General features: G+C 38.6%; 1 protein-coding gene across 2 annotated transcripts in view; it reads left to right on the top strand.

The window, feature by feature from the left end:
• Nucleotides 1–7,287: 7,287 nt before the first annotated feature.
• jak1 (Janus kinase 1) overlaps nt 7,288–13,628 on the top strand; it is a 35,230-nt gene continuing 28,889 nt past the window's right edge. The window contains exon 1 of one of the 2 annotated variants that reach the window (XM_080888075.1): nt 7,288–7,553. The gene's annotated coding sequence lies outside the window, so the exon portion shown is untranslated. Of the gene's footprint in view, nt 7,558–13,628 lie in introns of both variants that reach the window. The other variant, XM_080888074.1, reaches the window with a different exon arrangement.

Below are 13,628 nucleotides of genomic sequence, written 5' to 3'. Positions count from 1 at the left end.
CGAGGAGGAGGAGCAGCTACGGCCAGCGACGCGCCCGGACTGCTCGAGAGGCTTCTCGCGCCGCGCGCGCGGGGGAGGGAGGGGGAAGGGGAGGAACCGGCGAGGAGAATCATAACAAGTCTGACATCACTCGGCCTTGTGCTGGTACGAATAGCCTATGTACAGTAGGCAGTTTGTGTCGAAGAAGTCATGGCGGGAAGGCGGTGAGGGAGTGCAGTGTTGTTGTTTCAAGATGGGAAACGTTAGCTAGCCTTTGTGTGTGGCAAATGGAAACAAAGATGAAAAACCCGAGTGGTTTTGTTTTTTTCATGTGGAACGAGGACTACGACTAACTAAGCGGATCAAACCGCATGCGCAGTCTTGTGCATGATTAATTGCCCCCGCCCCCTTTTCAAGGCAGGTAAAACCCCTGTGAAAAAAAATCGTCTTTCCTTCTTTTCACAGCTTTCCACCGAGGCACCCGTGACTCTCACTGTGCAGCTCTCATACCTGAGCAAGGAAAAAAGGGTGTAGAAACATTATTAGGATATAGCTTAATGCATCGATAAGTGAGGGGCATTAGTTTGATTGTGCAGGTGGTAAAAAACAAAAAAGCCTGAATAAACTGACACACTACTGTAGCATCATCTGGCTCTCAGATGGATTTCATACAGAAGACGCCTGGATGAGGAGGATCCTGTGACTGTAACTGTCTGCAACTTTACACATGGTCCAGATATTTGTTTCTCTTAAACATATAGGTTGTTTTGTTTGCTTTTCCCCCCTCCCTCTGTCTGACTTTATTATTTTACCAGTTTTCTCATGTTTAGAGAGCTGAAGACCATTGGTGTAAAGGACACTTTATAAATATCACATGTTGCGTTACATGGTTGTTAGTGTGTAAATGAAAGGTTATTTCAAGTGATTCATTTGTAAGCAAAAGAAATTTGCAAAACTTGCTTTGCATGAGGAGAAAACGAGCTGCAAAAAATGCAAATGGAATGTTATCTTTGCACCTGCTGACCTACAGCAAGGATTTTATTGGTGGATGACAAAGTGGAGTGAAGTCTTGGACTGCTAGATTTGACAGGCTGCCCTGGTTCAGTTATCACAGTGCTGATGCTGTCCCCATCGAAGGTACAGTACTGTGATAACTGAAGGATGGCTGCCAACTTGACACTAGTGCAGTGGTCAAAGTGGCACATTCGGCTAACGAGGCAGAAGAACCAAAGAGAAGGTGGACAAGTGTGGGTATGTAAACGGCATTTGTTGTGATATGCTGAGTAATAAAGTTTGTAAAGGATGTCCAAGTGTCTGTGTGTGTTTTCATTTCCAAAATAACATCCACAGGTTGAATCTAACAGCACATTTGTAACAGTGTTCAGCACTTCAGCAAAAAGCCACAGAGCCAAAATCTGTAGTTTAGGATCGTCCTCGCTGAGTTATTTTCCCCAGCAGTACAATATTTATAATCTATCTCAACTTTTCAAAGGTCAGTAAATATTTAATCTTTATATCTAACAACACAAAAGCAGTTGAGTTCAGATGGATGATTTTGGTTCTTTATAGGTTTTTTTATCTCTTGCGTGAGAGCCCACTGAACATTATTATCAAATATTGAAAAGCACGTTAGATAAGAATGCAAGCATCGTTGACCCAAACCAACTTCATTTGTATTTTGTTTAGTTCTTTTATTTTTTAACCATTTGTGGCCCTTGTTCGTCATTGGCAGAATCAGCTCTGTTTTTTCTCATTGTTCTTCTGGGACAAAAGTAAACGTAATCTTTACTTTTGAAGAAAAGAAACATTTACAAAAATCAGAGGGCAGAACCATCCCAGGCATGACGCAGTGAATTCCTTAGAAGCAAACAGACGCATTGTACTTACTTAACACACCCAACACAAATGAATCCTGCAGTTTAGCCTTCTTCTGGAATTCATAAGCACAAACTCAGTTTATGGAGGTTCTCCTAACTATGACCATAAAGGTCTAATAAGCATTTAAAACACTGGAAGCATGAATGCCTCATATTCACCACCTTAAATATGAACGAGCTTTGCATTGCTCGATCATTTGAGAGTGATTAAAAATAACTGCTCAAGTAGAAGAAGCTGTATTTGGTCCCGATCTGGAAACGCTGGTGGCAACTAGTTTCACATTGCTGCCAACAGGGGTCGCTACAGATCCATTATTAGTAGTCGTATTACTAGTATTATTATAGCGCTTTGTGGTGTGGTTGAAGCAGAAGCACACAAATGTTTCTGTGTTGTGTAATCCGTTTGTGAACCCTTATAAAGTAAAGAACTGCTGCTGAATTCCTCTGGACTAAAGCCGGGTTCACTTCTAGTGACTCATGGAAGACGTGAAATGACATGAAAGTGTGGGGTTTTGTTGTTGTTTTGTTTTTGCTCAGTCATCCAGTTTTGCTAATAGAGGGAGACTACTCCTTCCTTCCATTATACTGCGTGAATAACAACACAACGGCTTTGAGCGAGCATCCATTTTAGTACGAACTACCGAGTTGTTGTTTTGGTGACTCAGTTTGCGCACAGTTGCGCTGTAATCTGCGATCTATCGATGCCAGTTCGCTCCAAAAAATGAATCGCACTTCTTTTTTTTTCGGAACGTACTATTTTGAATAATGCAAGCACTGTTTGAGTCATGTCTGATAAACCGCGGGGTCACTCTGCACCTGTCCTTCGTATGTAAAGGGTACATGCTGCCGCTGAAGCTGCGGAAAGCCCCTGAAGAGTCATGATACTTATTTTGTTTTTCTCTCACGTTAACCTCAATCTGCTAAATCCCGCCTCGAGTCGCGTGTTTTTCTCACTCGGAGCTATACGTGCTGCATTGTGGCAAGGCTGTGTTTTGATAACAAAATACGCAACAACGAAAAAACCAAAACAAAAAAAACATTTAAAGTCGTTTTCGAGACGAGGACAGCGTCTTCCCATGACCCTCCACCATGAGGGAATTTCTCCTCATACTTCCTTTAATGTGTGGCAGTAATTGCGCTTGCTTGGATGTGCCGAGGGAATTCCCTCCCCTTCATATGAGCCACATACTTTAAAAAAGACGTCTTTCAGGAGCTTTCCTTTCTCCCTTTGTTGTTGCAGGAAGAAATGCTTTTCTTCTTCTTCTTTCTTCTTTTTATCAACTCTGATCCCCATCTCAGACAGTGTTGCATCAGTAGTTCAGGTAACTCACAGCTGATAACTGCTGCTGTGAAGCCAACTCTCACAGTTTCATTAATGTGAGAGGAAAAGGTCGAGATAAGCCTACTTTGGCTACGCTTTCTGCTGCTGCATTTTTAGCATTCATGTGCACTAGAGCAACATTTGATGTCCTGTAAATGCAATTGCACAGTGGCAGAGAAAAGGACATTAAAGAAACTGATGGACATTATGGACAATGCTGGGCATCCTCTGCACACGGCCATAAACAATCAGAAGAGTCTGTTCAGTGACAGGTTGCTTCTCCCCAAGACAAGAACGAACAGACTTAAAAACTCCTTTGTCCCACACGCCATCAGACTGTTTAACTCCTCTCTGGAGGGGAGAGGGAGGGGAAACAGGAGGACAAAGGAGGGGGGAACAACTAAGCTGTAGTGCCTCTTCACCTCACTGTACAATACCTTGTGCAATACTTTTTGTAAATAGTCAACAGTGCAATAGACTCAATACTTGAAATGTGCAATTCACTTGTATTTTTATTTTTTATTCCTATTTATTCTATTTATCCCCTTTGTATATTTTATTTATATTTGTCTCTGTATTTATATGTGTGTGTGTGTGTGTGTGTGTGTGTGTGTGTGTGTGTGTGTGTGTGTGTGTGTGTGTGTGTGTGTGTGTGTGTGTATATATATATAACAGTTCTGTAACTGTAACTTCGGTCGTTGCTGTGCTTTTTTTGGAAGTCGAATTTCCCAGAGGAACCCACCCGAGGGATTAATAAAGTTCTATCTTATCTTATCTCTTATTCTAGCCACACAAGTGGAGCTTTGTGCTGTGAATAAACCATAAAAATATGTCTCCATAGGACAAACTATATCATTACTCGCTTAAACTCTCCTTATAGCTGCAAATGCATTTCTACATTTGTGTTTGTGAGTTCTAAACCCATTATAAATGCTACACAGAGGGGCTTAAAGTCAGTGTCTGTGTTTACAGGGACACTCGTGACAGTGCAGTTTAAAAATTCTGAAACACATATCAGTATCTGCACACAATCACCCAGCATTGCTGTTTGATCCTTTGTCTGCACTCAGCAGGGAAACTCCATTTTTCTCTGAGCGCTGATATCACCCAGAGACGATGACTCGCTGATTCTTAGCTCTAAGAAGACAGTTAGTCACACATTTCTGCACACTTCCTGGATTCTGTACCTTCCAAGGAAGCCTTTCTCACTAGTTACAATTGTAGGACACATGATTTTAGATGTAAACCATGTTTGAGTTGCTCTTTGTGTAATCACAGAGCTGGTGTACATGCCGGCTGCCAGTCAGATGATTGCAGCTACACCTGAAGGAAAACAGATAAGGGGAAGTGCTTGCAAAGGGAATGAAGTGACATCCATAGCTTGCAGGTATTTCTTTGGTATGGGAATGCACAGACAGAGAGGCCGTGAACAAACCACAATCAAAAGAACACAGCATTCGGCCCCTTGGTGTTAGTTACAAGAAAAAACTGGGATATTAACGCATGCAATATTCTGGAAACACAATCTGAAAATAGCGGTCTAGAAGAAAGTGCCACCTACAGAAAGGCAAAGATTGAATGATAAGCCTCGCCGTCTGTACCACAGCAGTTGGTGAACTTGTACTTTACATAGCTTACTGTACATCTCAGCTTTTCTGCTGAAGTCAGGATGTTCTCCAGTGCTCACATCAAGTTTCAGCTAAAGGTGACTAAACTCAAATATAGCTAATCACAAGCAATGCAGACGAGAAATCTGGCAATATGAGTAGCAGGAGTGATGGAAACTAAGCCTCTGACACATGCACTGAAAGTGGGCTTTACAGTGAAATGAATGAATTCAAGAGATCAGTGATTCTCAGAACGCCAAGCTTTTGGTTTTCTTTTTTCTATTTTCTTTGTTGTTGTTGAGGGATTTAACTCTAAAATGAACACTGAGTGCTCATCATGGACCTTGAATCCAGGACTCAGTGAAGGGGATTGGGGCAGTCTCCTTATTGTGTTCTTAAGGGTTTTTATTATTATTATTATAGTGTCATTTATAGTATTTAAGTTCAGAGTTGAACTGAGAATATTAAGGGGGTATAATAAAGTATTTTTGAGCAAAGTGTCATCAACTGAGTTATGAAATCAAAAACATCAGTGTTGATACACTTCTATTAATTCTCCTCCTCTTTGCCGTCCTCCTCCTCCTCCTCCTCCTTCTTCTTTCAGCTGTTCCTGTAATGGCTGCCACAGCAGATTGTCTGTCTCCATCTTAGCCTTCATCCTTTTATCACACCAACTGTTTGCATGTCCTCCTTCCATGTACATCCACGAATCTTCTCTGTGATGCCCTTTTCTTTAACTCCTGCCTGGCAAATCAATCTTCTCCACACCCCCAAATCATCTCAACCTTGCCTCTCTAACATCCTTATAATGTATTAATTTCTTATCCTGTCCATCCTGCTCACTCTGGGTAAAAATTTTAACATCTTCATCATTGCCACTGCCTCCAATCATTACATCACTGCAGGGTCCCACAACCATCTTGTAAACCTTCCTTTTTTTTCTCTAGCTGCTATCCTTCTTTTTACATATCACCCAACACTCATCTCCACTGGCTTCACCTCTCTTGTGCACTCTGTTCCTTTGAATGAATAAATAAATAAATAAATAAATAAATAAATAAATAAATAAATAAATAAATTTTTATTTATATAGCACCTTTCAAGACAGAATCACAAAGTGCTTCACATAAGATTACAAGTCATAAAAAGATTTAAAAAGAGAAAATAAAACAGGCATAAAATTAACCAAAAGCAGTTTTAAAAAGGTAAGTTTTGAGTTGTTTTTTAAAAACAGCTACTGAGTCCACAGTTCTTAATGCTTGGGGGAGAGAGTTCCACAGTCTAGGGGCCACAGTGGCAAAAGCTCTATCACCCTTAGTCCTCCTCTTAGTGTTTTTTATAGCAAGTAAGCCCTGATCAGATGACCTCAAAGACCTGCTAGGGACATAGGGCTGTAGCAGATCAAAGATGTAGGCAGGTGCAGTCCGTGCACAGCTCTGTAGGTCAAGACCAGGATCTTAAAATCAACTCTAAATTTAACAGGAAGCCAGTGTAACTGAGATAATAACGGTGTCACAATGGTCAACCTCAGTTATTTAATCTTATCCACCTTCACTTACACCACATCATGCATTTTCACTGTTACACCTGTCTCCTTCTCATTCACTACATTTCACAAGTAAATACTTTATGTATTTACTCTGCTTCTATTTGTACTTTAGCGCCATTATGTGCTTTTGTAGTAACTTAGATTTTTGTTTCATTAGAGACCAGCCAGAGTTTTTCGAGAAAAAAACACACTGTTGAATATCAAACCAGCGTTTTGATTGGCCCCTTAAAGGTGTGTCTCAGCTAAATGACCATTTTGGGGAATAATTAGTTAAAAGTCTACCTTATTATTTTTTTTAAAAAAAAGTGTGTGTGTGTGTGTGTGTGTAGGGGGTGGGCACAGCTTCAGCTAGTTAGCTAGCTAGTTAGTTGTAGGTAGTTCCATCTGCTCTAATTGCTGGAGCACAGCAGTTACAAGTGATGAATAATGCGTTTGAATACTTTAATATAATTCCCAATCTTTCTTTTTTATATAAATCTTTGCTCATTCACTTAACCTATAAGAAGCTTTAAACGCATGGCTTGTAATGGACTAATTTTACAGTGTTGTATTGGTTCTTAGATGGAGAATCTAAATGCGTCTTCCATAGTTGTAAGCGGATAAGAAAGAGGATGAGTGAAAGCTGGGTTTTACTTTTGCATAGTCACTTACATTACTGACATTCCTTGGCATTTTTGCATCGAAGATATTAAATGCAGTTAATAAATACATCAGTTCATTGTTTAATTTTACTTGAGTTTTTTTTTCTTTCTGTATCATCATCATCATCATCACGTCGTTTAAGCTAAATCTGCGGCTGTAAGTAACCCACAATGCTCAGAAAGTGTGAATAACAGTTTAATGTATGTTTATCGCCGCTCAAGGACTTGTGTCGTCATCTCCAGTGAAAGGTCTCACAGCCAATCAGCTGCCGGCTTTTACCGCCAGCCACTGCGTCGTTTTCGGGAAGGGGACGTTTCTTGTCAGGAAGGGTTAGAGCTAGAGTCGAGGAAGGCTGTTTTCTCCACCGCCAGAAAATACGGTATACTAACGGGGGAAAACTGTGGAATTAACTTCGCACCGCTGTTCTTTGGGATATTTATACTTTTTTGGGACGTTTTGGAATTAATATACAACATCTGATACTCACGAAGCTTTTAGAGAAAGCGCACCGACTTGGTCGACGCGTCTAATGTACAAAACGAAACGGAAGTAACTTGCCAGCTGTCTGGCCAAGCTTGGTAGGTGAGTAAATAACCGTTTATTAAATATTTCCGTCGAACACAGAGCACGTCTTCTGGTCTGTTAAACACATCCTGTCGTTTATCATCATTCTCCGATGCTGCCAAGAGTAAAAATGTTGGCGTTGGGCTTTTCTTTGGCAATCTAAGTTCACTTACTAGCTAGCATGCTCACGTTAACCAACGTCAATGCACTTGATAGGAATGGCACCGCCTCCATTGTCCCTGTCACAATACAGGAAGATGGGTTAAACTATAATTATATTATTTAAACAATACAGAAGTACGGTGAAGGATAAGTAGGCTTAAGGAAAGCGAGGACGAATTATTAGCATATGTATTACACAATTTATGTAATCCGATTTACCGTAATATACAAAAAGAGTCCATTATGTTCCATTAAACATTTAACAACATGTCAAGGAAAATCGTGGATTAGATTGACATGGATACTCTGTGTTTATGATTGTTATAAAGGATTTGGTAATAATGGTTAATCTCAGGATTTGTATCTGACAAAGTGGACCCAGAGGTGACTAACACAGAAAAGGCAGAATTACATAAAATGATTGGCTTCGGCATTTTTATGAATTGTATTCATTAGAAGAGAACAAACACATGTGGGATTAATTTTGTATCCTCCACATGAAATTAGTACACTACAGTCGACTGATCAGTTTATAAATCAAATCTACACGTTTTTTTTTTAAAAGACGTTTCTTTTCTTTCTTTCTTTTATAGCAAAATGACAAAGCCACTAGTTTCATCTTTTCAAATGTGATTATTTCTGTTTTCCTGTTTGTGATTTATGCTACTGCCGTTGTTTTGTTGTTGTTGTTTTTTTCATTGTTGTAGACAAGACATTTAGCTTGGATTCTGGGAACTCGTGATGGGTCTTTCCCACGATTTTTGACGTTTTGTATAACCCACACAGTAGACCAGACAATTAACTGACGCAGAAGCCTTTGGTCCAGTGATAGTAAGTGAAAATAAACTCCTGTTTCAGGCTGGAAATGTCACATTAAGTAAAATAAAGCCACGCAGTGAAAGGTAAGTGGCTTTGAGGCTGACAGAGGTGGGCACATGTTTTTTTTTTTTATCCACAGCACACAAAAAAACACATAACCAAAGAGGCATGTTGAACATTAATTAGAATATAGTTCCTAGAGCTTTTCCCCAGCTGTACTTTTGGTCGAAAATTTATTGATCAGATTGAACAAGCAGCAGATTTATCTGCAATGATAACCAAAAATGATGAATAGATTAGTGTAATTCAAAAATATTATTGATGACATTTTTTAATGTGCATACATATGGAAACGTGATCACAGTTGAACTTTACTTTGATATTGTTGATCTCGGTATGCCCACCTTTTGGTATTCACCCTGATATTTGACATCAAAGAGAAAGTTATGATGACTTTTTCTCCTGATAGCTAAGTGGCACTTTTGATGGTAATGCTTGACCATATTTGAGTTTCTCTGTATTGTTATTTAAGTGAGACACTTATGTAACACATTATTGATACCTAATTAAAAATTGTTACAAAATGGTCCTTCCTTTTTTTTCTTTTTGTTTTAAGTTTAGTTTCACTCATTACCTACTTCTTTTCTGTCTTATTATTAGTTTCTTCTGAAATCTTAAGTGCAGGTACTGTATGGTAAAGATTTAATTCTATTAATTCCATACTGATAAATGTTTAAAAATGTGGTCTGGAATGTATTTTTTTCACCTTCTAAACTACATAACATAGGATTCAAAAATAATAACTAACCTATAATAAAAACAAAGTCTGTATCCCTTGCCATCCAATCACTTCGTCATGCTTCCATAAGTTAACAGAAAATAAAACAGAGCCAGGTTAATGAACAGTCTATGAAAATACTTTTATCTTTTGACTCATTGTGTTGTGGCTTAGACACAAGTCATATGATTATGACAAAAGTAACGGATTGAATGTGAATCATCTGAAACAGAAAGTAAAATTTAAGTCTTTCGTAGAATTGGGCACCACTTAAATGATCTTTTAATTGCTTGACTTTCCTTAGACCCTTATAATGGATTAATACTGCTGTCAGAACCCAGTACTTCTTGGTCTTACAGCATTAATAATTAAACTGTAATTGAGCTATAGCTAAAAGTTGTTGATCAGTAGACCAATTATTTGTTAACTGATTAATCATTTGAGCTGATTATAAACCCATAATGAAATGGGTGAGGAGCTAAAAAGGATTTTTTTTAACTGACAGGATAAACATAGGGGATCCCCAAAATAAGATGGATATTATTATCATTATTTTGAATTATGAAGCAAAGCTACTTTGTAGAGCCAACTGTAAACTGCAAATGAGCTGAATAGGTTCCCTTTAAAAAACTTGTCTTGGGCACCGAATGTACTTGACATTTGAATAGAATTCAACTGAAAAAGAAAGAAAAGGTATTGAGATGGTGAGAGAAACCACATCATCCGGTGGGGTGTGAGGCCCAGACTAGGGAAGGCAATTGTGTGGCCTGTGTACTCAGTCACAGGTAGGACCATTTGACTTCCTTTAGTTTGATTCTGATATAATAGGTTGATTCCAGCAGTCTACTGGCAAGCACTGGTTTACAAAATTTGTCCCATGAAGGACTTTGGATTTTGGTCTTTGCAAACACTGACAATGTAGGCTATGCTCTTATTTGCACGTGTAGCACTGGAGCTCCATCTGATAATCCAAGTAACATTTTAATTGCACTCCATAAAACTCATAAACACCTGTGCTTGCTTGAATGCAGCTATAGTACATGTATGCAACAGTAGAATGTCATAGGGGGGGGAAAAAAGCTCTTTTTTTCCATTTTCACTTTCTTGATATTCACATGAATTTGTTCCCATGGTGCTTTTAATCCATATTTAAATCCATTTTAAATCAGACAGTCTTAGTTTTCAGTAGTTAGGGAAAAGTGACCAGTGATTTCATCATTTTGGATTCATTGTGGATGGTTAATGCATGAACTGTAAGTTATACAGTAATGTAAAGTGTGCATTTAGCGCCCTATGCTGCCTAAGTGATCCACACAACATTTCAAATGTAATTGAGTTTATAGGAACGTAAGTAAAAACATGTCTAGCCTGTATAATAGTCTGTATTATGTTGACCTGTGTGGACATATCACAGACATAAGGATGTCGGTGGGAAATGTGTTTTTCGTTATACAACATATACTTGGGGAAATCAGGAAATGGTTTCGTCCCATAGTTTGTCCACCTCCAACTCTGTTGTTCGTAATACTTTGAGCACAGGTAGCAAAGTATGCATCACATGCTGAGCATGTCTTGACATTAACTTTTCTAACAAATATCTCAACTACATTGCCTTATCATTTTCCACATTCAACAGAACTCGTCAATACCTGATACAACGTGAATAGAACTCACTTCTCCAATAGAATAAGAACCTGAATTGCAGTTAGAGGAGTCCCGTCAAGCACTTTGCAGATATATTGCTAGTGGTTTTCACACATGAATCATATCAGGGCATTGCTCAAAGTATTCCTTTCTCAGTGTAGTGAACAATATAGTTTCCTTTAAATGTGTTACTATTAGAAATGCTGGAAAAAAAAAACTGTTAATTACTTTATTGTTACACTTGGACACGCGCAATTGGACTTTGTATTTGGGTTGGGAGTTGGGAGGTTAATGGCAGTTTAATGGGATTGGTTTTGACTTTTGCATTGTCACACATAGATGGATAATGTTGAGAAAGGTTAGGGCTACAGTGCTTGTGTCAAGTATGACTCCTGTCTGCAGAACATCACAGGGGAACATTAACGACAAGGCTGGTGGTGACTAATACATCCACTGTTGCAGCTTTAAGGCAACACATTCTGTCTTTTTTTTTTCTATGAAAATGTGGGCACAAGTAGAGGCATTCTTTGTTCTGACTTTTGTGAAGACTTTTAATTTTAACTACACCTCAGAAAATTCAGCTTTTACTGTCAGACAATCGTAACATCATAAACTCTTCCAAGGTCTTGTTTTGTTCAGTGAAAAAAAAATGCTTCAGACATAATGTAGACGTGAAGTTACCGAGGGAACCAGCGCTTAACAATTTGTTTTTTCAACTGCTGTGGAAAGTAGTGGCGTAATCATTGCAAAAGCCTCATCGAACTGGTGTCACAAGTTTGCTGCCATGTCATTTGTGTTTGCTTTATGATAAACTTCATGATAAACTGTGTTTATCATTAGGATGAACTTTGTTTGTTGTAAAATGTATTTCTCATAGATACATCTTATGCATTTTTACATTTTAATATGAAACAAAAAAGGGATAGTGACTTTCTAAAGTACTGATGATAACTGAAGTAATAATAATAATAATAATAATAATAATGGATTGCATATATATAGCGCTTTTCTAGGCACCCAAAGCGCTTTACAGTTCCACTATTCATTCACTCTCACATTCACACACTCAGTGCTCAGAGGAACACTGCCTGAGTTACAAATAAAAAGAATGAGTCATTGAAATTCTCTTCTTAAGAAACTCAGCTGTAACAGTGATGAAAAGTGATGAGAAATTATAAGTGCTAGATGAAAGCTGGTGTAGGGGAAACAAGCTTAATGCGGGGGATATGGCATTGAGTGGAATTATTAAACACCACCACCAATAATAATAACAGTAATATATACGGATATGAGCTTGATAGGGATATATAGCGTTAGGAGGTCAGCATTATGAAGCGTAGCCCTAGAATGATTAATAAATGGAAGTTTTTCTCTTTTAAGTAGCTAAAAGAAACTTTAGAAGGGAAATTTTCTCTAAATAGAGGCTACAAAGAGACTGAGACGTAAATAGATAAACAAACGCAATTAAATGTTAAATATTTATTTTTAATGCTACAATAAAAAAACAAAGAAATATGATTAACGAATGACTCTGAAACGAGAGCATGCAGGGAAAAATGTGCAGCATAGTTGATAAATGCAGCAATACAGTGAATTTTTAATTGTATCAATACAGAAAACTGAGTTAACTGAGAACAAGGCTAGTTATGGTACTGCTGTGTGCCTAAGCTGGGTGCTGAGTTGTGGTGAGGTGGGATTGCTGGAATGTCAGCTTCTTGCAGGATGTTGATATCTCTCGGTAAACAAAAAACTCAAAGTTGCTCAAGCTCATCATGGCGTATACGTGAAGTATTGGCAGCAAATTCCAGAAACCAAATATTATTTTGTGCTTTGCTCCTGATGACCTTTTTGTTCTTAATTTGTCAAGTGAGGCTTAATTCAGTCTTTAAGGTTAAATTCAAGTTTGTCTTTTTTTCCAATAATCGTTGCTCCCGTGCCTGGGCTTTTATGCAATATTTTATTTAGAAGTGTGTTGTATTCCATGCTGAATAATAGTTAATTGTTTTGTTAATTGTGTATGTTGAGTAGGGCTGAACGATATATCGCATTTGCGATAATATCGCGACATGATCAAGTGCAATTTTCTAACCGCAAAGGCTGCGATTATACTCTGGACATGTCCAAATTCATGGGCTGCATCCTCCTGAGGCCGCATTTGTAGACCGATTACGTCACAGCGACGCGCCGAAGGCTGTCCAAATTACTACCATATCCCAGAATTCATAGCGCGGCCCAGCCAAACTCCAGTTTCCAGCAATGGCGGCCGCTACTAAGTTTTAAAATTACTCATACTAATCTTTCAGGGTCACAAAATAAACTTTTAACATATTTTCAGGCGAGAAAGTAGTTGTGTAAACATCAAATATCTGCTCGGTTTATCAAGATATCCCATATTTGCAAAAGTGCTTCGACGTTTTCAGAGGCGTCTGCTACCCACCAGCTCGACAGCTCGAGGGTTACTGATGCGGCCGAGAACGGCACAACTCCCGGCACATCATTTTCAGATCACCGCGGAGTTTCGCTGCTCGGGTTAAACGTAATATATAAGTCACTTAGACAACCTAAAAATGTTATTGTTGGGCTTTTTTCAGTGTTTTGTTTGTTCGTGAGTAAATCGGTTTGGCTGAGATTAAAGTTATTAGATTAGATAAAATAAAACTTTATTAATCCCCCGGTGGGTTCCTCC

This window comes from Rhamphochromis sp. 'chilingali' (genome assembly GCF_963969265.1).
Source record: "Rhamphochromis sp. 'chilingali' genome assembly, chromosome: 7".
NCBI lineage: Eukaryota > Metazoa > Chordata > Actinopteri > Cichliformes > Cichlidae > Rhamphochromis > Rhamphochromis sp. 'chilingali'.
The sequence above is the reverse complement of the archived record's forward strand: the minus strand, read 5'-3'. Positions and strand labels throughout refer to the sequence as shown.